Source organism: Salmo trutta, chromosome 6, assembly GCF_901001165.1.
Source record: "Salmo trutta chromosome 6, fSalTru1.1, whole genome shotgun sequence".
NCBI classification, from domain to species: domain Eukaryota; kingdom Metazoa; phylum Chordata; class Actinopteri; order Salmoniformes; family Salmonidae; genus Salmo; species Salmo trutta.
This window is the reverse complement of record NC_042962.1, coordinates 40407046-40434340: the sequence shown is the minus strand read 5'-3', so window position 1 is coordinate 40434340 and position 27295 is coordinate 40407046. Positions and strand designations below refer to the sequence as shown.

The following is a 27295-nucleotide window of genomic DNA, read 5'->3' as shown; positions in this document are numbered from 1 at the left end:
CCCCCGGACAGGGCCAAACAGGCAGAATATAACCCCACTCACTTTGTCAAAGCACAGCCCCCACACCACTAGAGGGATATCTTCAACCACCAATTTACCATCCTGAGTATAGCCCACAAAGATCTCGCCCACGGCACAAACCAACGGGGGGTGTCAACCCGGACAGGAAGATCACTTCAGTGACTCAACCCACTCAAGTGACACACCCCTCCTAGGGACGGCATGGAAGAGAACTAGTAAGCCAGTGACTCAGCCCCTGTAATAGGGTTTGAGGCAGAGAATCCCAGTGGAGAGTGGGGAACCAGCCAGGCAGAGACAGCAAGGGCAGTGCATTGCTCCAGTGCCTTTCCGTTCACCTTCACACTCCTGGGCCAGACTACACTCAATCATAGGACCTACTGAAGAGATGAGTCTTCAGTAAAGACTTAAAGGTTGAGACCAAGTCTGCGTCTCTTACATGGATAGGAAGACCATTCCATAAAAATTGAGCTCTATAGGAGAAAGCCCTGCCTCCAGCTGTGCCTCAAGCCCATGTAATGCTTTGTAGGTTAGGAGTAAAACCTTGAAATCAGCCCTTGCCTTAATAGGAAGCCAGTGTACAGGCTAGCACTCGTGTAATATGATCATGATTTTGATCAAGTTGTAGCAGCCATGTTAGCAATAACTGAAGATTATTTAGTGCTTTATCCGGGTAGCTGGAAAGTAGACCATTGCAGTAGTCTAACCTAGAAGTGACAAAAGCATGGATACATTTTTATGCATAATTTTTGGACAGAAAGTTCCAGATTTTTGCAATGTTACGTAGATGGGGAAAAGAGCTGTCCTTGAAACAGTATTGATATGTTCGATATGTTTTCCAGTTGAATATTAAGTCACCAAAAATGTGAATATTATCTGCCATGACTACAAGGTCTGATAGGAATTCAGTGAGGAATGCTGTATATGGCCCAGCAGGCCTGTAAACAGTAGCTATAAAAAGTGATTGAGTAAGCTGCATAGATTTCATGACTAGAATCTCAAAAGACGAAAACGCAGTCATCTTTTTTGTGTAAATTGAAATTTGTTATTGTAAATGTTAGCAACACCTCCGCCTTTGTGGGGTGCGCGGGGGATATGGTCAATGGTATAACCAGGAGGAGAGGCCTCATTTAACACAGTAAATTCATCAGGCTTAAACTTCTCTGGGAAATGTGGGACCCGCGGGACACACTGTTCAACAGCTAGTGAAATAGCAGGGCGCCAAATTAAAAACAACAAAAATCTCATAATTCAAATTTCTCAAACATGCAACTATTATATCCCATTTTAAAGATACACTTCTCGTTAATCCAACCATATTTTCCGATTTCAAAAAGGCTTTATGGCGAAAACATAACATTAGATTATGTTAGGACAGCGCCGAGACAAGAAAAACCACACAGCCATTTTCCAAGCAAGGAGAGGCGTCACAAAAACCAGAAATACAGCTAAAATTAATCACTAACCTTTGATGATCTTCATCAGATGGCACTCATAGGACTTCATGTTACACAATACATGTATGTTTTGCTCGATAAAGTTCATATTTATATCCAAAAACCCCATTTTACATTGGCGTGTAATGTTCAGAAATGTTTTGCCTCCCAAAACTTCCGGTGAATGAGAATCAATTTACAGAAATACTCATCATAAACGTTGATAAAATATTAAACTGTTATTCAAAGAATTATAGATACACTTCTCCTTAATGCAACCGCTGTGTCAGATTTCAAAAAAACTTTACAGCGAAAGCACACTTTGCAATAATCTGAGTACAGCGCTCAGACAACAACAACAAGCAATACAGATACCCTCCATTTTGGAGTCAACTAAAATCAGAAATAGCATTATAAATATTCACTTACCTTTGATGATCTTCATCAGAATGCACTCCCAGGAATCCCAGTTCCACAATAAATGTTTGTTTTGTTTGATAAATGATGGACTTTATGTCTAAATACCTCCTTTTTGTTTGCGCGTTTAGTCCACTACTCCAAATGCAGGAAGCGCTTGCAAAATGTCACAACGAAAAGTCAAAAAAAAGTTATATTTACGTTCGGAGAAACATGTCAAACGATGTATAGCATCAATCTTTAGGATGTTTTTATCATAAATCTTCAGTAATATTCCAACCGGACAATTCCAATGTCTTCAAAAAAGAAAAGGAACACAGCTAACTCTCACGGGAGCATGCGCCAATGAACTCATGTCGTTCTCTCAGTCATCTGACTCCAGGAGCGCTTATTCTCTCCCTATTCACAGTAGAAGTATGAAACAACGTTCTAAATACTGCTGACATCTAGTGGAAGCCTTAGGAAGTGCAAAAGGAACCCTAAGTCACTGTATACTGGATAGGAAATCACTTTGGAGTGTTTTCTATCCAAAGCTAATAATTATATGCATATTCTAGTTTCTGGGCAGGAGTAATAATCAGATTAAATCGGGTACGTTTTTTATCCGGCCGGGAAAATACTGCCTCCTATCCATAACAGGTTAACCTACACTACATGACCAAAGGTATGTGGACACCTGCTCGTTGAAGACCTCATTCCAAAATCATGGGCATTAATATGGAGCTGGTCCCCCCTTTGCTGCTATAACAGCCTTTGGGATTCTGCTTTTGGGATTTCCACTAGATGTTGGAACATTGCTGCAGGGACTTTGCTGCAGTTCCATTTAGCCACAAGAGCATTAGTGAGGTCGGGCACTTAGGCCTGAACCGCAGTCAGCATTCCAAATAATCCCTAAAGTGTTTGATGGCATTGAGGTCAGGGTTCTGTGCATTGTCATGCTAAAACAGGAAAGGGCCTTCCCCAAACTGTTGCCACAAAGTTGGAAGCACAGAATCATCTAGAATGTCGTATGCTGTAGCGTTAAGATTTCCCTTCACTGGATCTAAGGGGCCTAGCCCAAACCAGGAAAAACAGCCACAGACCATTTTTCCTCCACCAAACTTTAGTTGGCACAAGCATTCGGGCAGGTAGCATTCTCCTGGCATCCGCCAAACCCAGACTTGTCCGTCGGACTGCCAGATGGTGAAGCGGGATTCATCACTCCAGAGAACGTGTTTTTACGGCTCCCCTGTCCAATGGCGGCAAGTTTTCCCACTCCAGTTGGCATTGCGCATGGTGATATTAGGCTTGTGCGGCTGCTCAGCAAAGGAGCTCCCGGCGAACAGTTATTGTGCAGACGTTGCTTCCAGAGGAAGTTTGGAACTCAGTAGTGGGTGCTGCAACAGAGCACAGACAATTTTTATGCATTACAGCGGTCCCGTTCTGGGAGCTTGTGTGGCCTACCACAACGCGGTAGTTGACCGGGGCAGCTCTAGCAGGGCAGACATTTTATGAACTGACTTTTTGGAAAAGTGGCATCCTATGACGGTGCCATGTTAAGTCATTGAGCTCTTCAGTAAGGCCAATCTACTGCCAATGTTTGTCTATGGGGATTACATGGCTGTGTGCTCGATTTTATGCAACAGGTGTGGCTGAAATAGCAGAATCCACTAATTTGAAGGGGTGTGCACATCACTTTTGTTTTGAGCCGCCTTCGCCGTGGGCCAAAACGAAGCACCTGGCTCACGCCCGCCTAGGAGGCAATCAACACCAACCAGGTTTACCAGAGGAATTAATCGAATCCCCTCATAGAATAACATAACCTCAACTGAGTAACATTTCCAGGGCTCATTCGCAATTATCCCGGTTTGTCTTCTGCCCTCACCTCCTTAAAATGCATTTGTCGGAGCTTGGCTCCATTGTGCTTAGAGGAGATGAGAGGAATCGAGGAAAGACTACTTGAGAAATCAAGGCCATGCCTTAACGTAATAACTGATTGGAAAGGTGAACAAATGTTTCACCACATAGCTTTTACCTTTCCAGTCATTTGTAATTGTCACGAGAATTTTATCCCAATATTCTAACCAAACTATTTTATAGCTTTGACCAATTCACCCGAGGTCGTAAATCCCTGGTTTAAAATAAGAATTAGGCAAAGTCTCAGATACTGCAAAAGGTAAGCTCTTTATTTCTCAAGTCAAAAATGCATACAGTCATTTTATAACTCACCCCTACCTACGCACACACACATCACTTTTCTACCAGCCTTGGCAGTTTCTCGCCATTCCTCTCCTCCCCAGATTAGAGAGGCCTTGGAAGGGCCCTCTTTCCTGTTATCAGATTCATAACCAGGTCATGTGCAGTTCAGTTGTCCTCTTGTCCATTTCTCACCCTTAACTTGTCTCACCCACACATTGGATTATAGTCTTCTAATTCTAATACATTTCACATAGTCTTATAAATTTCACATTTTTATACGTTTCAGGGTGGAATTCTTTAGTCATTACTTTAAACATATAAATTCCTTTATCAGTAATTGGTGATTACGTCAAGGGATGCTGAATGTGGCCCAGGTCTGCGTCCTTTCTCCTGAAGTGTACACTTCACTCTCCTTTATAAATTTGAAATGACTAGTGTAAGAGGGTGGAAAATCCTAACCAATGACTACACCAAGGAGTGCAGATAAAGTATAGCGGAGCTAGAGAAAGGTAATTTGTTAATTCAATGTTTTCAGTTGTAACAAGGGAATGTTGTGTGCAACCTAAATACGAACATTAAATGATTCAGTGAATTTGAATTTTTTTATGTTGGAACACTTGGTATGTTCGTACACCTGTCCCATAACCTAATGAAATGTTCTGAGAACATTCACAGAACCGATTTTGGTTTGCAGGGAAGACTGTCATAAGCCTTTCGTTACATTTCAATATAACTTTATTGTATGTTAAGTCTGACGAAGAAGTCTTACTGGTTTGCCGATGAAAACTACAAAAGAAAGTTGTTCAACAGTGCAAGTTTAATGCAAGGACAGGCAGAAATAGCAGTATGGGCATTGTCGCTAAGTATATGCAGAGAACAACCTTGACTCACTTCATGATAATCATACTACAACTACAATGACTTGCCCAGCTGGCATAGCAAACAATATAGATTGACTCGTCATGCAATGTCTCGAGGATACACCGAAAATCATAGTTCAAGTACAACTGTAACATTCTTACACAATATTACCCATGGAATGTGTGCAAGGGGAATTAGTTATTTCGACATTGTAGCAATGGCACAAGGAATGTATCTGGAATAAACCAGTTTGTGGCTACCAGAGATGAGGGAGGGTCTTTGAAGAATTCCATTATAGCCTCGTTGTTTTGACCAAAATCTATTATAAACAATAAGAGGTTGATTTTTGGGAGACATTGCTTACACTAAGGCAATCAATTTACTACACAGGTCAGTAGAGCCACTGCTTTTAGGTGGGGACCAATGTATTCTGAGGTAAGGGGGGGTAAGGTATTTTGGGGATGGGGGCCAGGGTGTGATGGTACTGTGGTGAGGTTTAGCCCTGTGCGTTTGGGTTCCAGACGATGCGTCCGTCATCCCCCAGCCTCACGCCACCCCCGGCCACCAGCTCCAGGGCGGCAGGGAAGGCCCGGTGCTCCGCCTCCCGGATGCAATCTGATAGGCTCTCCTCAGTATCATTCATCAACACAGGCACTGCCTCCTGAGCAATGATGGCCCCGGCATCAACCTCTTCCTATGGTTGAGAAGGCAGGGAAATATTTAGGTCCTGTCCATAGACAACTCTGTGCCCAAAAGCCTGTTTTAGCATGAGCATCGACATTTTGAAGTAGTCAACTGGGTGAGACTTCCTATGTGTTAAAGGAAGGATCACATAATTCCATTAGAAAAGGGGTTGATCACTTATTGACTCGAGACATTTCAGCTTTTCATTTTTTATTAATTTGAGCTAGATATATCCATCTCAAATTACACTGACATGAGGTATTATTGTGTGTAGCCAAAAACAAAATATAAATTGAATACATTTTAAATTCAGGCGGTAACAACAAAATGTGGAAAATGTGAAGGAGCGTGAATACTTTCTGAAGGCATTGTACTTGAGCATAGCTATAGCCATCATTCTTGTGTTTTTATGGTCATCACTCACTGCGAAGTTAGTCAAGATCACAAGCAGGGTTGCCATTAGACTACTTTGTAAAAATGTATTGGACACGGGTTGCGGGGTTTTGGGCTACTTCTAAACTGCCCCGTGGTTACCATGGTATTTCCTGTAAAAAAAAGATACAGTACCAAGCAAAAGTTGACACACCTACTCATTCCAGGGTTTTTCTTTATTGATTGTTTTCTACATTATAGAATAATATTGAAGACATCAAAACAATGAAATAACACATATGGAATCATGTAGTAACCAAAAAAAGTGTTAAACAAATCAAAATATATTTTGTATTTGAGATTCTTCAAATAGCCACCCTTTGCCTTGACAGCTTTGCATTCTCTCAACCAGCTTGAGGTAGTCACCTGGAATGCATTTCAATTAACAGGTGTGCCTTGTTAAAAGTTAATTTGTGGAATTTCTTTCCTTCTTAATGCGTTTGAGCCAATCAGTTGTATTGTGACAAGGTAGAGGTGATATACAGAAGATAGCCCTATTTGATAAAAGACCAAGTCCATATTATGGCAAGCACAGCTCAAATAAGCAAAGAGAAATGACAGTCCATCATTACTATAAGATGGCTCTCATGAGGACCACCACAGGAAAGGAAGACCCAGAGTTACCAATACAGCAGAGGATAAGTTCATTAGAGTTAACTGCACACCAAATAAATGTTTGAGTTCAAGTAACAGACATTAACAGTTAAGAGGAGATTGCGTGAAATCAGGCCTTCATGGTTGAATTGCAAAGAAAACACTACTAAGGGACACCAATAACAATAAGAGACTTGCTTGGGCCAAGAAACACGAGCAATGGATATTAGACCGGTGGAACTCTCGCCTTTGGACTGATGAGTTCAAAATTTGAGATTTGGCTCCAACAGCCGTGTCTTTGTGACACATTAGGTGAACGGATGATCTCTGCATGTGTGGTTCCCAACGTGAAGCATGGAGGAGGTGTGATGGTACTTTTCTGGTGACACGGTTTGGGATTTATTTAGAATTCAAAGCACACCTAACCAGCATGGCTACCACAGCATTCTGCAGCGATACACCATCCCATCTGGTTTGCGCTTTGTGGGAATATCACTTGTTTTCAACAGGACAATGACCCAACACACCTCCAGGCTGTGTAAGGGTTTATTAGACCAAGAAGGAGAGTGATGGAGCATATGTAAGAACTCCTTCAAGACGGTTGGAAAAGCATTCCAGGTGAAGCTGGTTGAGAGAATGCCAAGAGTATGCAAAGTTGTCAAGGCAAAGAGTGGCTACTTTGAAGAATCTCAAAATATATTTTCATTTGTTTACTACATGATTCCATATGTCATTTTATAGTTTATGTCTTCACTATTATGCTACAATGTAGAAAATAGTAAAAATGAAAAACTCTTGAATTATTAGGTGTGTCTAAACTTTTGACTGGTACTGTATCTATCAGGCAGTGAGCAGGCTATTACTGAGTGAGTGGTGGGGAGGACCGGTGGTTGTTTGTGTGTGTGTGTGTGTGTGTGTGTGTGTGTGTGTGTGTGTGTGTGTAGAGCAGCACATGCGCATGTCGTGACAACTTTTTACCAGTTGTAGGTAGGCTATTTATAATGAACAAAAATATTAAAACGCAACATGTAATGTGTTGGTCCCATTTTTTATGAGCTGAAATAAAAATATCCTAGAAATGTTCCATATGCACAAAAAGCTTATTTCTCTCAAATTTTGTGCACAAATGTGTTTACATCCAAGTTTGTGAGCATTTCTCTTCTGCCAAGATAATCCATCCACCTGACAGGTGTGGCATATCAAGAAGATGATTAAACAGCACGATCATTACACAGGTGCACCTTGTGCTAGGGACAATAAAAAGGTCACTACTAAAAAATGTGCAGTTGTCACACAACAATGCAACAAATGTCTCAAGTTGAGGGCACGTGCAGTTGGCATGCTGACTGCAGGAATGTCCAACGGAGCTTTTGCCAGAGAATTTTCTGTTCTATTCTCTACCATAAGCCGCCTCCGTTGTTTTAGAGAATTTGGCAATAGATCCAACCAGCCTCACAACTGCAGACCACGTGTATGGTGTCGTGTGGGCAAGCGGTTTGTTGATGTCAACATTATGAATAGAGTTCCCCATGGTGGTGGTGAGGTATGGGCAGGTATAAGCTATGGACAATGAACACAATTGCATTTTATCAATGGCAATTTGAATGGACAGAGATACCGTGATGAGATCCTGAGGCCCTTTGCTGTAGCATTCCTCCGCCACCATCACCTCATGTTTCAGCATGATAATGCACAGCCAGCCCCATGTTGAAGGAAATGTACACAATTCCTGGAAGCTGAAAATGTCCCAGGTTTTTCCATGGCCTGCATACTCACCAGAAATGTTGCGTTTATATTTTTGTGCAGTATAATAACGGCACCATTGACAGAAAATAGTATAACATTCATTTTTTGAAGTTTTTCAAGTGTTTCTTGCAAAGATATTGAGATCGTCTGTCCAACTTCATCACTCAAACTCTCATGTTGATTTATCTATAGTTATGCACATGCACAAAAGGGATTTATTTACAATTATAAACTGGGTGGTTTAAGCCATGAATGCTGATTGGTTGAAAGCTGTGGCATAGACTGTTTACAACAGGTATGACAAAAAAAAGACCTTAGTCGTGATATATTGATCATATACCACACCTCCTTAGGCCTTATTGCTTAATCATAGCAGTCAAAACAAGTAAAATCGACATCCATTGATAGAAAATGATCTGGCGAGTTTAATAAGGGTGAATTATCTTTTCTATTGTGATATTCTTAAGCTCACAATAATTATTTTGATGGAAAACCACATTTTGTTTCTTAGCCGGTTGTCTCGTTACAAATTACACCGCTAATTCCTTCTTAATTTGCTCGATAACATTATGGAAAAAGGGTTTACTGGATAAATGTGGCAACTGTTCTCTTGCTGCGGAAACTATTGTGGGTGGGTTGAGAGGTCATTGGGGCTATAAATGTTTGCTTAACCTGGCAACCCTGGTGCCAACATCAGTAAATAGCCAATTTTGCTACAGGGATTTGTTGAGAGCATGCGGACGCATTACTTGAACATGATGTTTGCTTGTAATAAGAAAATGGTATACACATCTGTTGATCCTTGTCAAGGTTTTCAATTTCAGATACAGTGACACACACACCATACACAACACTCTAACCTGTGCCTGAGATGAGGACACCCACCCTGGTCCTCTTGCGGGGGACGGTGCTGCTGCTATCCCCTTGAGACGCTCCGTTCTACATGGGTCCCAGGTCTACTACGCAGGGAGAGGGGCCTAAACGCAGGCTGTGCTTCAGGTTCCTGATCACCACCGGCTCGGCCCCTTCCCACAAACAAAACTCAGTAAAATGACAAAGATGAATACCACCAAGCGCTGAGAGTCTTATCTGTGTGTGCATGCGCGCGCATTTGAACCCATCAATACAAAAATTACATTTAATGTGAACATCTGAAGAGCATTTCCTCATTAACCAGATGAACTATGTTGTATAGAATCAGTTTCCTTATCGGTCTGTGAGTATACAGAACCCATAATTCCTGTAGCATTGTTATAAGAGTTTCACTACCCATGCTTTAGCTTGTCTCTCACCAGGCTGCTTGTGGGCTAACGAGCCCACGATCCACACATCCTCGTGGGCTTGGAGCTGCCTCAGACCCCTCTGGGCATCCGGAAAGGCCACCACCAGCACAGCCCCAAGGCCACAGTTGAAGGTGCGCCCCATCTCCTCCTTGCACAAGCCCCCCTCCTCCTGGAGCCACGAGAACACAGGGGGGGGATGATCCAACGGGATGCGTCTGGGTGGGACATACTGTGCAGCTCACACACACATTCAATATGAAGTAAATACCAACCACAGTTTAGGGCTGACCCCAATTAGTCGACTGGTTGATTGTTTGGTCGTTAGGCTGTTGGTCGACCAAGATTATTTAAGTCGAGCAGTAACACACACATATATTTTCGCCCATCTCAGTGAACTAATCGATTGCGGAGGCCTAGATTAAAAGCCAATTTATGCTTGATCTGAAAAGGAGGCTCCATATGGAGGGTGTGACGTAATTGCAGAGCCTCAAGAGGCATGCAGAGGCCAATTCGAGCTCTGTACCGCGTCACCATGCGTCTCACATTTTTTAACAATGCGGAGGGCTCTGTATAGTTCCGCATTGACGTGATTGGTTGAAGGTAGGTGGGGACGGTACATCCTGTATAAATACAAACTCAATTCCTTGATCACAACTCCGCAATGCTCAGCGAAGCGTAAGAAGTATGAATGCCCTGACTTCTGCTGAGGCCATATCGCTGCATGGCTAATGCAGATGTTAGATTGACCATGCGCCCAGATGCACTTCTCCCTCCAGAATAAGGTTTCCCCCACCAATTTTTATGACTTCATTGTGTGAATTGTTTGCATATATCAATTCTCCATTACATAAAATCACTAGTACATTTACCGTTAATTCCTAATCTACAATGTTTGTTACAGTAACTGATGTTTATGCGTTCCATATTATTCCAGTCCACTGCTCATTGTCGGAGTGGACACATTGTTTGCAGAGTGCACAACCTATGCTACACTAGTGACAAACAAGTTTTGGTTTATTTCATTCCATTTACGGGTTTTAGTCATCGTCTTTTGTTGTTTGGAGCACTCCTGTCAATGTTGAGTAAGGACACGCACACAAAGGCTACCTGGCCTGTGCGCAAATTTAGGCATATAAATGTGCCGATTTGGGGATCCGCTAGTATTTCTGATTGGATTAACACACCAGCAATGACCTGTGGAGATTCTCAAATAAATGTTTTCACCTCAAACAGCAAGCAGTCTGTTTTTACAATAGTTCCTCAAAGTATTTGAAAAATCTTACCAGCTCTCCCTTTCGATAACCACTCAGCGTGAAAGGGAAAAATGGCATGCTCTGATCCAATGGAAATGTCAAAATAGGCCTACCTTATTACTTATTAGTGCTTGACTTGGACTGAAATAGGTTCGATACTCATTTTGGCCGCTGGTACGGTTTATATTGAGGCGCAGGAGCTCCACAATACTTTTTTATATTCTATAAGAGGAACAGCAGCTCAAGCAGTTGTCTAGTTTGAGAAACAGATGCCTCACAAGTCCTCAACTGGCAGCTTCATTAAATAGTACCCACAAAACACCAGTCTCAGCGTCAACAGTGAAGAGGCGACTCCGGGATGCTGGCCTTCTAGGCAGTGTTCCTCTGTCCAGTGTCTGTGTTCTTTTGCCCATCTTAATCTTTTCTATTTATTGGCCAGTCTGAGATATGTATTTTTCTTTGTAACTCTGCCTAGAAGGTCAGCATCCCGGAGTCACCTCTTCACTGTTGACGCTGAGACTGGTGTTTTGTGGGTACTATTTAATGAAGCTGCCAGTTAAGGACTTGTGAGGTGTCTGTTTTTGGAGCCTCCCACTCTTTCTATTCTGGTTAGAGCCAATTTGCTCTGTTCTGTGAAGGGAGTAGAACACAGCACAACTTCAGTTTCTTGGCAATTTCTCGCATGGAATAGCCTTAATTTCTCAGAACAAGAAAAGACTGACGAGTTTCAGAAGAAAGTCCTTTGCTTCTGGCCATTTTGAGCCTGTAATCAAACCCACAAATGCTGATGCTCCAGATACTCAACTAGTCTAAAGAAGGCCAGTTTTATTGATTCTTTAAATCAGAACAAAAGTTGTGTCTACAGCTGTGCTAACATAATTGCAAAAGGGTTTTCTAATGATCAATTAGCCTTTTAAAATGATAAACTTGGATTAGCTAACACAACGTGCCATTGGAACACAGGTGTGATGGTTGCTGCTAATGGGACTCTGTATGCCTACGTAGATATTCCATAAAATAAATAAAATAAAAAAAGCTGTTTCCAGAAACAATAGTAATTTACAACATGAACAATGAAAAAACAAATTAACTATGAATATCTATGAACACCCAACATGATTGATTAACCCATGTATGTCTTCTACAGAGATAAATGTACAAGTAATCTCCTATACTTAATTTTTGTTAAGCATTTAAAGCATTGCACACTTTTCACTAAGTGGGAAATATAGTGGCAAAGTAACTGACTGTGTTTTTTTAGTTTTGTAAGACTAGTTCTGCATCTTGGAGGAAATAGTAATTGAGTCATCTTAAGCTTAGGAGTGTTGTCTTATGTTATAGGTTATAATTGGATATGTAAGGTCTGGTGGGACTTGAGCACTGCACTTTTGCTTCGTAAAAAGCATGGTTTATATGTGCTTCCTACATGTTGTTTAGAGGACTTGGACTCGTAGAAACAATAGTAATTTACAACATGAACAATGTCTACACTGATCAATTTGATGTTATTTTTAAATGGACCAACAACAAAAAAAGAGCTTTTCTTTCAAAAACAAGGACATTTCTAAGTGACCCCAAACTTTTGAACGGTAGTGTACATTTTTAGGTTTGTATAATTTTCACTTAGATAGGATTTTGGTTAACCACAGGATTTTGAAATAAGACGTTATTATAAATTAAATGAAACTTTCACAAAAATGTCCATATGAAAACCATAACTGGTACGCAACTCAGATGGGTAAACATTTTAAAAAATTGGCATTCCACATGAGAAAGGTTGCCGACTCCTATTGTAGCCTATTACCGGCAACTTCAGGAGAGTAATGGCAGAATCTGCAGAAGCCAGCAGGAGGAAAATAGTTGGGTCAGGTTAAGGTGTTTCCCTTCTGGTTATCTAGATCTCTGGTACCCTCGAGGCATTTGTCGTATTTCAAAACGGTAAGCATCAGACAAGCTCAAAGCATATAGTTCATTTCATTAAAACAAAAAAAGGGTGTCTATATGGAAAAATACACATTTAAAAATTGTAACCAATCGATTGGTCGAAAGAGACGACTTTAGGTCAACTAAGATTTTTTGGGGCAGAGACAGCCCTACCACAGTTAGCACAAAACAGCATCAGGTATCTGATATGGACAACTGTTTCATCCTCACATAAACTCAGAAAAAAAGAAACGTCCCTTTTTCAGGACCCTGTTGTTCAAAGAAAATTCATAAAAATCCAAATAACTTCAAAGATCTTCATTGCAAAAGGTTTAAACACTGTTTCCCATGCTTGTTCAATGAACCATAAACAATTAATGAGCATGCACCTGTGGAAGAGTCGCTAAGACACTAACAGCTTAGACAGTAGGCAATTAAGGTCACAGTTATGAAAACTATTGACTCTGAAAAACACCAAAAGAAAGATGCCCAGGGTCTCTGCTCATCTGCGTGAACGTGCCTTAGGCATGCTGCAAGGAGGCATGAGGACTGCAGATGTGGCCAGGGCAATAAATTGCAATGTCCGTACTGTGAGACGCCTAAGACAGCACTACAGGGAGACAGGACGGACAGCTGATCGTCCTCGCAGTGGCAGACCACGTGTAACACCTGCACAGGATCGGTACATCCGAACATCACACCGGTGGGACAGGTACAGGACGGCAACAACAACTGCCCGAGTTACACCAGGAACGCACAATCCCTCCATCAGTGCTCAGACTATCCGCAATAGGCTGAGAGAGGCTGGACTGAGGGCTTGTAGGCCTTTTGTAAGGCAGGTCCTCACCAGACATCACTAGCAACAACGTCACCTATGGGCACAAACCCAACGTCGCTGGACCAGACAGGACTGGCAAAAAGTTCTCTTCACTGATGAGTTGCGGTTTTGTCTCACCAGGGGTGATGGTAGGATTCACGTTTATCATCGAAGGAATGAGTGTTACACCGAGGCCTGTAGTCTGGAGCTGGATCGATTTTGGAGGTGGAGGGTCCGTCATGGTCTGGGGCGGTGTGTCACAGCATCATCAGACTGAGCTTGTTGTCATTGCAGGCAATCTCAACGCTGTGCGTTACAAGGAAGACATCCTCCTTCCTCATGTGGTACCCTTCCTGCGGGCTCATCCTGACATGACCCTCCAGCATGACAATGCCACCAGCCATACTGCTCGTTCTGTGCGTGATTTCCTTCAAGACAGGAATGTCAGTGTTCAGCCATGGCCAGCGAAGAGCCCGGATCTCAATCCCATTGAGCATGTCTGGGACCTGTTGGATCGGAGGGTGAGGGCTAGGGCCATTCCCCCCAGAAATGTCCAGGGTCTTGCAGGTGCCTTGGTGGAAGAGTGGGGTAACATCTCACAGCAAGAACTGTCAAACCTGGTGCAGTCCATGAGGAGGAGATGCACTGCAGTACTTAATGCAGCTGGTGGCCACACCAGAATACTGACTGTTGTTTTTGATTTTGACCCCTCCTTTGTTCAGGGACACATTATTCCATTTCTGTTCATCACATGTCTGTGGAACTTGTTCAGTTTATGTCTCAGTTGTTGAATCTCATGTTCATACAAATATTTACACATGTTAAGTTTGCTGAAAATAAGAGGACGTTTCTTTTTTTGCTGAGTTTACCACTACACTTTAAAAACATGGGCAATAAGAGAAGTGTGTGTTTCTCTCTCACCCAGGTCAACGGACAGTTCCTGAGGCAGCATTCGGGGGATGTTCTCCATGATGTGGGCATAGGCCTTGATGGCGCCGCTGCGCAGGATTGGCAGGAGCAGGTGGCTGTAGATCTTAGTGGGCATCAGGAGAACCTCGCCTGTCAATCAACACGGGGGAAGACTTTAGACGGGGAAAAGGGACCTTTAGGGGGAATTACTTTATTATGATACATTAGATTCATAGAGCACTTTTCTAGGACCCAGATAAACTTTACAATAATACAATTGAACAACCATACAGTACAAAAGATTACCAATAGAGACTGGGATAAGACTGGTAACAGGCAGGAAGATTGCACCTGATGCAGGTGAACCCTACATAGTGGAAAAGATAAACGACCACAAAACTGTCCATTTACCTCCTTTCAAAAGAAAGTATGAGAGAAGATTGGGCAGACAAACCCACAGAAATTCTCTCTCAAAGAAACATAGGTTTACTCTGTGTAAGAGCTTATATGATCTCATTAACCTGTTTGGTATAGGGGGCAGTATTGAGAATTTTGGAAAAAATATGTTCCCATTTTTAACTGCCTCCTACACCAACTCAGAAGCTAGAATATGCATATTATTGTTCAGGTTTGGATAGAAAACACTCTGAATTTTCTAAAACTGTTTGAATGGTGTCTGTGAGTATAACAGAACTCCTATGGCAGGCAAAAACCTGACAAGGTTTCAAGCAGGAAGTACCCTGTCTGACAAGGAGTCGTGCGTCTTACCTCTTTTTATTGAAAAGTAAGGATCTTAGCTGTAACGTGACAATTCCCAGGGCTCCAATAGGCTCTCAGAGCCCGCGAAATAACTGAAGGTTTACGAGGGAACCTCAGGTTGAAACATATTATCGCCTTTTGTAAGTGGATGCTCGGAGGACCTTTCAATGATGCGCGTGCATGAGTCGCTTCTGAGGAGAAATTTTATTCGGCTGTTTAGGCTCAATGCATACTCCCGGTCGGAATATTATCACTTCTCTACGACATAAATGGCATAAAAATTGGTTTTAAACAGCGGTTGACATGCTTCGAAGTACGGTAATGGAATATTTAGACATTTTTGACACGCCAATGCGCCATGCGCGACACCGCGAAAAAGCATTCTAGAACTCACGAACAAAACGTCGCTGTTTGGATATAACGATGGATTATTTGGGACCAAACCAACATTTGTTATTGAAGTAGAAGTCCTGGCAGTGTATTCTGATGAAGAACAAGCAAGGTAAGAACATCTTTCTTATAGGAAATGTGATTTTGGTGGATGCTGACCTGGGTGGGTATCTAAATAGCTAGCCCTGTAATGCCGGGCTATGTACTTAGATTATTGCAAAATGTGCTTCATCCGAAAAGCTATTTTAAAATCGGACATATCGAGTGCATAGAGGGGTAATGTATCTATAATTCTTAAAATAATTGTTATGCTTTTTGTGAACGTTTATCGTGAGTAATTTAGCAAACTGTTAGTAAATTCACCGGAAGTTTGCGGTGGTTATGCTTTTTCTGAACGTCACATGCTAATGTAAAAAGCTGGTTTTTGATATAAATATGAACTTGATTGAACAGACATGCATGTATTGTATAACACAATGTCCTAGGTGTGTCATCTGATGAAGATTATAAAAGGTTAGTGCTGCATTTAGCTGTGGTTTGGGTTTATGTGACATGATATGCTAGCTTGAAAAATGGGTGTCTGATTTTTTTCTGGCTGGGTACTCTGCTAACATAATCTAATGTTTTGCTTTTGTTGTAAAGCCTTTTTGAAATCGGACAGTGGGGTTAGATTAACGAGATTCTTGTCTTTAAATAGCTGTGAAATAGTCATATGTTTGAGAAATTGAAGTTATAGCATTTCTAACGATTCAAAAATCGCGCCACTGGATTTCAGTGGCTGTTACGTAGGTGGGACGAGTTCGTCCCACATGTACCAGAGAGGATAACCTACCCACAGTTTGTCCAGGTTTCCCAAAAGGTGCAGGGGAGCTGTAGATGATTCCTGCCCTCTCCAGGACCTTCTGGACCAGGCTGAATCCGTTGCTGTGCACCCTCGAGGCGGCCACCCCGATAAGCAGGTCCCCATCGCAGATGTCCCCTAGCCTGGGTAGCAAGGCGCCCCTCTCCACCGCCCCCACACAGAACCCTGCCAGGTCGTACTCTCCGGTGCCGTACACACCGGGCATCTCCGCCTGGATGAATGGAAAAACACAGTTGTTAACACAAATATATGATCAAAACACACATACATGCAGTTGCAAATGTGCACACACACACACAATGTAGAACCCAGAAACTGATGGCCGGCTCCAGTGCAGCAGCTAAAACCCTACTTTGTTGTTTTCGCTACACCCCCAGTATACAGCCAGCATCTCCACTTTCTTACCGCCTGAACACACAAAATAGTGAGCGCACACACACCCATCCTTGCATCTTAAAGATGACATCTGACAACCCCCTCACCCAGCAGAGCGCAGCCCGCCAACCCGCAGGCCTCGTCCACGCCCCCAATCACAGCGGAGGCCACGCCCACATCCAGACAGCCACAGGAAAAGTAGTCCAGGAAGAAGAGAGGCTCCGCCCCCTGGGCCAGAATGTCGTTGACACACATGGCCACCAGGTCCTGTCCCAGGGTGCTGTGCTGCTGGCATGCCTGGGCAATCGAGAGAAGGCAGAGATGAAGTCATGAAGAGGTTGAAGGATCTTAATGCCTTTGTGATTCCTGGCATAATCTCTCCTCACCTGCTTAAAACACATTAGCGAAGGAGGTCTAAGGGTAGGGACCTTGGACCTTCTCCGCCAATACAGCAGAGGCGGCAAGGAGATGAGATGTGAGGAATCATGGCGTAATTGAGAAACAGCTAAAACATATGCACATGATCCTACATTTCATGAAAAAGAATGAAAAGCCTGTACTTATTCCAGCACCAAAATATGCAAATCGGCTGCAATGTCTCATATGCCGTTTCTGTTTTGAGAAGTCATGCTTACCTTGAGCTTGGTCCCTAACTCTGTCTGTCCCAGACACCAGGATGGGGTCGATGATGCCTGCAGCTTTGAGGTCAAAGAGGCCGGCAAAGCCCCGCAGCTCAGCGTTACACCATGGTGGACAGGAGGGGAATAAAAGCAACTGTTTACACACACAGGTCTTTTACAAACAAAGAACACATTGGGGAAAAAGTTTAATACACCAAATAATTAAAAACATTGTATATTTTTAAAATAATATTCTATCCAGTCTAGGATCAAAAGAAACATCTGGTTGATGTAAAGGTAACTGGCAAAATAAAGGAAACACCAACATAAAAGTGTCTTAATAGGGTGCTGGGCCACCACGAGATGCCAGAACAGATTCAATGCGCCTTGGCATAGATCCTACAAGTGTCTGGAACTCTATTAGAGGGATTCAACACCATTCTTTCACAAAAAATTCCATCATTGGTGTTTTGTTGGTGTTCCCATTAGTGTTCAATTGGGTTGAGATCTGGTGACTGACACAGACACTTTAAACCCCCTATGCTCCTTTGAGACCCCTCTATCAAAGCCACAGATGCCATGGTAGCCAAATTAAAATGGGCAACAAGGCATTTTTAGACATGACTATAAGCATGATGGGTTGTTAATTAACTCAAGAACCACACCTGTATGGAAGCACTTGCTTTCAATATACTTTGTATCCCTAATTTACTGGGTTTCCTTTATGTCTTTTAAATAACTAAATTAATCAATCCATCCATCCGTCCACCCACATATACATTGTAGAAAACTAAATTGAAGCTTCCTGCAGCAATGTGTTTGTAGATCAAATCGAGAAAACTGTTCCAAATTCTGTTTTAGTAAAACTGTATTGATGGCACGTCTACAGGTACAGTATTTGTAATCATCCAACACCCAAATAAAGTAGACAAGACCTAATTTCTTTTCTCATGTTCATTTCACAAGGAAAGGAAAATAATTGACCTTCTTGGAGCTTCGTAATTAGTTGGATAAGGTGAAATCATGATAGGTTGACCGAGAGACTGCTTTAGTGCAGGGCATGTAATGAAATGCCCAATCCCAAACCGACCCCTAGCATTTTGTCCCTCTAAAAATAGGCTAGATTGAGGTTTTTGCCATAATGCTTATACCAGTGTTGCCCAGCCATTCCACTTATTTGTTCAATTCCAGTACACCTGATTTATCTAATCAGAGGGTGATGATTAGTTGACCTGAATAGTTCAAAAAAGGTAGAATTAGAACTGGCAGGGTACTCAGCAAGATTTGGGAAACTAATCATATATCCAATCTTACATAGATCATTACAAGTGGATAGGTATGAGTTTGGGAAAAGCACTGCAGCTCTGCAGGCTGTCTAGCTAGTAGCTCAGCTGTAGCTGTTCTGATTAAAGCCAATGAGAGAGGTTTGATGTGACTACCTGAGCGAGAGGTGGCCTTGGCAAACGGCTTGATCATGTCTACCAGCCGGTTTCCCGCGGCGATGTCCACTCCGCTGTCCTTATAGGTTAGGCCTCTGCTGGGGGAGGGACACACAGCAAGGGTCATAGGTTATGGTGAGATGACCACCCAATCAGGCTAGAGCTATTTGCCCTCTACCAATGTCAGAGTGACGCAAGACGCTATTGTCTGTCAAATCAGTTGGTCCCTCAATTCAGCTTCTACCTCACTGTCATGTATAAGAATGACTTTGGGTAGACTACCTACAAATATTTCTCTTTCCGAAGTCCATCAACCCATTCTTATCAAGGGGTACAAATCATGAGTCACAAATCATGAGTCATGTGCTAGCTAGGCTAACCTACAATTTAATGCAGGTTACCTTCCACCAATCCAACATAACTAACTAGGAATGTTTTTGAAATATGAAAAAAAAAAGTCAGACTGGAATTCTACATGGTAATAGTATACCAGAGCTGCCAACCCTGTCCTACTTTTTAGAGTACCAGATGCGCGAGGCCAATCGGGGTTCGTGGGCTTGAAGCTGCCTCAGAACCTTCTGGGCATCAGGAAAGGTCACCACCAGCACAGCCCCAAGGCCACAGTTGAAGGTGTGCCCCATCTCCTCCTTGCATGCAGGGCCATCTCCAGGGATGACCTAACATCGGTGACAGGAATTGGAGATAAAAGGTAGCCCCTAGTCTCCCCCTACTTTAAATCAGTTTTATGCAAACATTCTAAAATATGCACATTTCCCCACCAGAGATACATTTCCATAAAAGGCTGTGCATAATGACGTAGCCACATAAAAGTAATTTCTGCGGTTGGATTCCCATGTACCAAATAAAACATACTCTGAACTGTTTTCATTGTATGTTAGCTAGTTAACATTTCACAGATTGCCTGGGTCCAGTAAGCAACTAACGCGTTATACAACATTTCTCAAGTTATAACGTTACAGTACCTGGACACCTACAGCACCTCACGTCACAGGAAGGCCCAAAAGATCATCAAGGACATCAACCACGGAACACTAGTCACTAATAATGTTTACATATCTGCCATTACTCATCTCATATGTATATACTTTACTCTATACTATTCTACTGTATCTTAGTCTGTTCCGCTCTGACGTCACTCGTCCATATGTATAGTCTTAATTCATTCCTACTTAGATGTGTGTGTACAAATATGTAATTTGTTAGATATTACTGCACTGTCGGCGCTAGAAGCACAAGCATTTCACTACACCCGCAATAACATCTGTTACTCACGTGTATGTGACCAATAAAATTTGATACGAGTTAATACAATAGCGAATTGGTTAAGTTACTAACGTTAGCTCATCTGATGTAACGTTCGCTTTCTGACTATTAGCCAGCTAATTTTCACACCATAAACTCAATTATTTGATCAGTTAAGCAAGATACTTAACAATGCAAACAATACTTGTTCCACCACACTTTCTCCCTCACCTCAAACTTTCCAAATGCCAGTTGTTTTTTAGTTAGTTCATGGAGTATGCTTCATCATCTTCTCACCCCCGTCTCCGTGGTCAAGCTTCTCAACTACCTCTTCGTTATTGTTCAGGGGACACGCTGCTGTAAGGTAACTGGCAAACTGCCTTTCCAGACCACGCGCTGATGCTTTAACTAGCATATTGGTTTCAAAGCTGTCAAGGCAAAGGGTGGCTACTTTGAAGAATCTCAAAATATATGTTCAACACTTTTTTGGTTACATGATTCCATACGTTTTATTTCATAGTTTTGATGGCTTCACTATTAATCTACAATTTAGAAAATAGTAAAAATAAAGTAAAATATTTCAATGAGTAGGTGTCCAAACTTTTGACTGGTACTGTGTGTTAATGAACAAAAAAAGTGATTTTCTTTCAAAAACAAGGACATTTCTAAGTGACCCCAAACTTTTGACCGGTAGTGTGTGTGTGTGTGAGTGTATGTGTACATATACAGTTGAAGTCGGAAGTTTACATACACTCAATTAGTATTTGGTAGCATTGCCTTTAAATTGTTTAAGTTGGGTCAAACGTTTCGAGTAGCCTTCCACAAGCATCCCACAATAAGTTGGGTGAATTTTGGCCCATTCCTCCTGACAGAGCTGGTGTAACTGAGTCAGGTTTGTAGGCCTCCTTGCTCACACATGCTTTTTCAGTTCTGCCCACACATTTTCTATAGGATTGAGGTCAGGGCTTTGTGATGGCCACTCCAATACCTTGACTTTGTTGTCCCTAATAAGTCATTTTGCCACAACTTTGTAAGTATGCTTGGGGTCATTGTCTATTTGGAAGACCCATTTGCGACCAAGCTTTAAGTTCCTGACTGATGTCTTGAGATGTTGCGTCAATATATCCACAATTTTCCTTCCTCATGAAGCCATCTATTTTGCGAAGTGCACCAGTCCCTCCTGCAGCAAAGCACCCCCACAACATGATGCTGCCACCCCCGTGCTTCACGGTTGGGATGGTGTTCTTCGGCTTGCAAGCATCCCCCTTTTTCCTCCAAACATAACGATGGTCATTATGGCCAAACAGTTCTATTTTTGTTTCATCAGACCAGAGGACATTTCTCCAAAATGTGCGATCTTTGTCCCCATGTGCAGTTGCAAACCGTAGTCTGGCTTTTTTATGGCGGTTTTGGAGCAGTGGCTTCTTCCTTGCTGAGCGGCCTTTCAGGTTATGTCGATATAGGACTCGTTTTACTGCGGATATAGATACTTTTGTACCCGTTTCCTCCAGCATCTTCACAAGGTCCTTTGTTGTTGTTCTGGGATTGATTTGCACTGTTCGCGCCAAACTACGTTCATCTCTAGGAGAGAACGCGTCTCCTTCCTGAGCAGTATGACGGCTGCGTGGTCCCATGGTGTTACTATTGTTTGTACAGATGAACGTGGTACCTTCAGGCGTTTGGAAATTGCTCCCAAGGATGAACCAGACTTGTGGCGGTCTACAAATGTCAAGGTCTTGGCTAATTTCTTTTGATTTTCCCATGATGTCAAGCAAAGAGGCACTGAGTTTTGAAGGTAGGCCTTGAAATACATCCACAGGAACACCTCCAATTGACTCAAATTATGTCAATTAGCCTATCAGAAGCCATGACATCATTTTCTGGAATTTTCCAAGCTGTTTAAAGGCACAGTCAACTTACTGTATGTAAACTTCTGACCCACTGGAATTGTGATACAGTGAATTATAAGTGAAATAATCTGTCTCTAAACAATTGTTGGAAAAATTACTTGTGTCTCGCACAAAGTAGATGTCCTAACCGACTTGCCAAAACTATAGTTTGTCAACAAGAAATTTGTGGAGTGGATGAAAAACGAGTTAATGACTCCAACCTAAGTGTATGTAAGCTTCCGATTCAACTGTATATATTTTTCCCGTCGCTCCATCGCCTGTCACCAAGATATGGTTATATCGATATTTGCACATAAAAGCATTTCCCCCACCATTTCTCACATAATACATTTTACAGAAACAAAATTATCCCACCTCGCATAGCGTATTTAGTTGTGCCAACATTTGGAAAGTTCGCTGACAAATGTGCCATTTCCATCAGGCCCGTCGTAACATTTGTTTTATCCAACATGTACTTTACTCGCATTAAAAGTTTGGATGGAAACCTAGTTAAAGTTATGTAATTAGTTGATAGGTTTGTTGTTCAGTATCGGTTTCGACTGACAGCAGATCTGTTGCGAACAGGAATATTCACAAGGATCGAAAGGGAACCATACAAAAGAAAACAGAGGCAAACGGAATGAAACATGGAAGGACTTACCTGCATTTGTCCAATGGAAAAGCTTTGCAACGGTGCAAAACGCTTTTGCAACGGTGTTACTAATGAATACACGCCAGTTGAGTAGCGATTGACAGCTGCTTACCTACCTGTGATTGTGACACCTTTCTTATAGGAGCCGGGGTAGCCAGGGCTGGCCATGACCACAGTAACTGCAGAGCTGTCCTGGTGTCACACAGGGGCGCTGGATGCCAACTTCCCCTGCAGGGTGCTCTGGAGCACCTCGTACAGGTCACTCTTCAGCAAGGGCATCAGCACCTGGAACAGGGTCACGTTCAGTAGGAAGAAAATATTTTGATTCAGAGTGAAACAGGGATGTAATACTGGAATTTCAGTTTTCCCACTGCAAAATGTTTAGGTACATGCCCAAATGAACATGATTCAGGCAAGATCGGATTTGTCCTAATAGGCACAGATTAAGGATCAGTTCATCCTCCATTAATCTTAAATGTACCCATTAGTGGAGTGCAAGTGCAGAACTTGACTTATCAGAGAGCTGATAACATAGAGCAGTAACATATACCAATAACGCATGCTCACACACACAGTTGACCAACCTGACACTCTGTGTCGCCGAAGCGACAGTTGAACTCCAGGACCTTTGGCCCCTGCTTGGTCAACATCAGCCCAGCGAGAGGGCTGAGAGAGGATAACAACAAGTAAACAAGCGAGTGAGACAAATGAAAGAGAAAGGACAAGATTTCACACCCCTTTCATTTCCACTCAATAACCAGTGCTGCCTGCAGTTCATTACTCACCCACATAGGGGGCACCCTCCTCCTTCATGCCATCCACAGTCTTCTGCAGGACAGTCTCTCTGATCTGCTGCAAAAGCTCCTGAGACACCTGGACGTTTGATTGACAGACAGAGGACAAACAATAGCAGGTTGTGTAGGACACTCTATGCACATTCTGAGCAATGTGAGACAATGGTCGGTGGTTGTCAAGTGTGTGTACCTGAGGGGTGGGGCAGTAGGCCCCCATGCCGCCGCTGTTGGGGCCCAGGTCGCCGTCCTGCAGGCGTTTGTGGTCCTGGGCCGGGGGCATGGGGGACACAGTGCAGCCATCACTGAAACACAGACACTACACAGGGAAGGAGAGAGAGAGACAGAGCGAGTAAGTAGTTAGTAAATGGATATTGAATTGTTGTCAGGGTACATACAGGCCAACATTTTGCACAAGCAAATGGCAGTGAGCAAAATAACCATAACATTTTAAATAGACAAGGAACACACATGATCCAATGTATTCTTTGCCAAGAACTGTGCTATTTTGCGTGACAAAAATGCTGCCCACTGCGCATGTACACGTTGGTATTTCACAAGAAAAAGAATGAGGGCCGGACACTCACAGACACTTCTTCTACCTCCAGCAGTTCCTCCACCACCACAGTTTCCCCGGCAGAGCCGAACATTTTGTCCTGCAACACACACACCGTATCTTAAAAATGGGAGATGGATTTCTCGAGTCGCGCCGAATACAACTGGTGTAGAAATGCTTGCTTACCAGCCCTTCCCAACGATGCAGAGTTTAAAAAATACTATTTTATTTATAACACAAGACAAATAACATAAAGCACACAAAAATGGAGCTATATAAAAAAGGGAGTACCAGATCAATGTGCAGAGGTACAAGGTATTTGAGGCAGATATGTACATGAAGGCAGGGTAAAGTGACTAGGCATCATCAGGATAGGTAAGAGTAAAATAAATAAAAAATGTGCGCACGTTTGTGTTGTCGGCATGTGCACGTATATAGTGTGAGAGATTATATACACACACACTCATAGTCTAGTGAGTGTGCTTAAGTGACACCTCATCTCACCCAAAATAACAAAATTCAAGGCCGAGCGACATTCTTATGAAAACTGCTGTACTGAGGTAAACCCACAGATAGCATTTTGGTGACAATCAAAAGAGGATAGACTGTGGTATTCTATCAGTACATGAACACAGAAGAGGATAAATAAGCCAACCAGAAAGGGCAAAGAGACTGGTAGTAGCTAGGGATGGGCATTTGAAATTTCACTATTCTAATGTCAAATTTTTTTCAGATATCCAGATAGTCCCCCAAAAATATACATTTCAGAATTGCTCTACTCTTTTGACCAATCGTGACGCAAAATGCCACAATAGCAGACAATGCGCTGTTTTTTTTCTGGGGGTAGCTTTTGGCTAAAAGTAGCTTAGGCTAACCGCAACATTGAACGAAAACTGATGAGGGAGAAAGTTTTATTTTCAAGCAAATTATCACTTTGTGAATCCTCAGAATTGTAGGCTATATTTACAGTGTGCAAATGAAAACAATATACTGTCAAAGCCACATGATGTCTGAAGCAGCAGTATCTCAGTAAGCTACATAAACACTACATTCCAAAGTTTGAAATGCTTAATTTTTATAAAACAAATGTCATGTTATATCATTGTATGTGACAATGTAACAGACAATCTACACTGAACAAAAATACAAAAGCAACGTGTTGGTCCCATGTTTCATGAGCTGAAATTGAAAAAAATCCCAGAACTTTTCCAGACGCACAAAATGATTATTTCTCTAAAATGTTTACTTACATCCCTGTTTGTGAGCATTTCTCCTTTGGCAAGAACTCCCTCTACCTGACAGGTGTGGCATATCAAGAAGCTGATTAAACAGCATGATCATTACACAGGTGCACCTTGGGCTGGGACAATAAAAGACCACCTTAAAAATGTGCAGTTTTGTCACAACACAATGCCACAGACATCTCAAGTTGAGGGAGCATGCAATTGGCATGATGACTGCAGGAATGTCCACCAGAGCTGTTGTTCATTTCTCTACCATAAGCTGCCTCCAACGTCGTTTTAGAGAATTTAGCAGTACATCCAACAGGCCTCACAAGCGCAGACCACATGTAACCACGCCAGCCCAGGACCTCCACATCCAGCTACAACACCTGCAGGATCATCTGAAGGGAAGTGGGGGCTCCTGAGGAGTATTAATAAAGCCTTTTTGTGGGAAAAATAAACAACAAAAAAAAAAAACATTCTGATTGGCTGGGCCTGGCTCCAAGACCAACCCATGGCTGCACTCCTGCCCCATCATGTGATGCATAGAATAAGGCCTAATGAATTTATAATTTCCTTATAATTAACTGTAACTCAGTGAAATCTTTGAAATTGTTGCATTTATATTTTTGTTCAGTATAATTTAAGGTTGAGGCTACAAATACCGTTTTCGCCCCCACCCCCCTAGAAACTTATTTCTCAAATCTAAGGATCCAAATCATGTTCTGCACATGTTATTTTACACACATTCACATTTCCTCTTTACTCACCCTCTTCTGAACACTCAACCAATTTGATGATGTAGCCTCTCCCTAATTTCTGAACAACTGCTATTTGAACAAACATTCCAAAATACTGTGTGTGTGTGTAATATATACACTGCTCAAAAAAATAAAGGGAACACTTAAACAACACAATGTAACTCCAAGTCAATCACACTTCTGTGAAATCAAACTGTCCACTTAGGAAGCAACACTGATTGACAATAAATTTCACATGCTGTTGTGCAAATGGAATAGACAACAGGTGGAAATTATAGGCAATTAGCAAGACACCCCCAATAAAGGAGTGGTTCTGCAGGTGGGGACCACAGACCACTTCTCAGTTCCTATGCTTCCTGGCTGATGTTTTGGTCACTTTTGAATGCTGGCGGTGCTTTCACTCTAGTGGTAGCATGAGACGGAGTCTACAACCCACATAAGTGGCTCAGGTAGTGCAGCTCATCCAGGATGGCACATCAATGTGAGCTGTGGCAAGAAGGTTTGCTGTGTCTGTCAGCGTAGTGTCCAGAGCATGGAGGCGCTACCAGGAGACAGGCCAGTACATCAGGAGATGTGGAGGAGGCCGTAGGAGGGCAACAACCCAGCAGCAGGACCGCTACCTCCGCCTTTGTGCAAGGAGGAGCAGGAGGAGCACTGCCAGAGCCCTGCAAAATTACCTCCAGCAGGCCACAAATGTACTCAAACGGTCAGAAACAGACTCCATGAGGGTGGTATGAGGGCCCGACGTCCACAGGTGGAGGTTGTGCTTACAGCCCAACACCATGCAGGACATTTGGCATTTGCCAGAGAACATCAAGATTGGCAAATTCGCCACTGGCGCCCTGTGCTCTTCACAGATGAAAGCAGGTTCACACTGAGCACGTGACAGACGTGACAGAGTCTGGAGACGCCGTGGAGAACGTTCTGCTGCCTGCAACATCCTCCAGCATGACCGGTTTGGCGGTGGGTCAGTCATGGTGTGGGGTGGCATTTCTTTGGGGGGCCGCACAGCCCTCCATGTGCTCGCCAGAGGTAGCCTGACTGCCATTAGGTACCGAGATGAGATCTTCAGACCCCTTGTGAGACCATATGCTGGTGCGGTTGGCCCTGGGTTCCTCCTAATGCAAGACAATGTTAGACCTCATGTGGCTGGAGTGTGTCAGC

General features: G+C 42.7%; 1 pseudogene; it reads right to left on the bottom strand.

Annotated features, from left to right (window-relative positions):
* Positions 1-5638: 5638 nt before the first annotated feature.
* The window catches only part of LOC115195122 (trifunctional purine biosynthetic protein adenosine-3-like), a 30880-nt pseudogene continuing 9223 nt past the window's right edge, over positions 5639-27295 (bottom strand).